Source organism: Myotis davidii, unplaced genomic scaffold (genome assembly GCF_000327345.1).
Source record: "Myotis davidii unplaced genomic scaffold, ASM32734v1 scaffold1098, whole genome shotgun sequence".
NCBI classification, from domain to species: Eukaryota; Metazoa; Chordata; class Mammalia; order Chiroptera; family Vespertilionidae; genus Myotis; species Myotis davidii.
This window is the reverse complement of record NW_006288959.1, coordinates 68017-68813: the sequence shown is the minus strand read 5'-3', so window position 1 is coordinate 68813 and position 797 is coordinate 68017. Positions and strand designations below refer to the sequence as shown.

Here is a 797-nt window from a genome sequence, read left to right as displayed (position 1 = left end):
CAGCCTGGGGTGGGCTCTGAGGGACCCTTGGCTGGGGCGTGGGGGGCTATGATCTGAGAATGGTCTGTGATCAGCATTTCCTCTTTGGGAAAGGGAGCTGCTATGTTCTCATGTCCACCTTCTGGTGACAAGGTGAGGACATAGCCATCTCAGGGGCTCCATCCTGGGGATGTCACAATGGGAGCGCGGAGACTGGCTACTGCCAGTGACAGGGAATTGTGATTTTTGAAGAAAAGAATTTCTCCAAAGAAGAGACAGCAGGACTTGTCCCCAGACCTTGTCTGGACTGAAGACTAAGGGGCTCTGGTTGGGGAAATCTGTGGGGCAGGTCTGTGGTGTCAGATTTGGGGAAAGGGCTCCCCATCCCTGAGTCTGAGTGGAGGGCTGGCAGCAAACCCTGGCATCTGGGCAGCTGACCTGGTGCCACAGGCTGGGACTCAGCTTCCTCCCAGGACTTAGGGTCACACAGTGAGTGGACGGGATTGGTCTTCTACCTGATCTAACTCGGAAGCCTGTGCCCTTTCCATGAGGAGCTCCCTTTCTGGGGTTGGGAGGTTGGTCCCTGGGACAGCACTGTTGGGGGGAAGGTCTGTGCCAGGAGGAGGGGCAAGAGCGAGCCTGTGGGGCGAGGACGCTGGTTCTGGGCTTTCTGTCATTGCTCCCTGGACTCTGGCCTGTGGACCTTGGTCTCTGAGGTCCTGGATTCCCTGGGAAATGGGACCTGGGGGGAGGGCGTCCTGACTGCTCTGAGGCGGGGCCTGGATGTGAGATTGCAGGACAGCCCTCCGCGGGTGTCA

General features: G+C 58.6%; 1 protein-coding gene across 1 annotated transcript in view; it reads left to right on the top strand.

Moving 5' to 3' along the window:
• LOC102770854 (HLA class II histocompatibility antigen, DQ beta 1 chain-like) overlaps nt 1-797 on the top strand; it is a 15920-nt gene that overhangs the window by 876 nt on the left and 14247 nt on the right. The window lies entirely within an intron of this gene.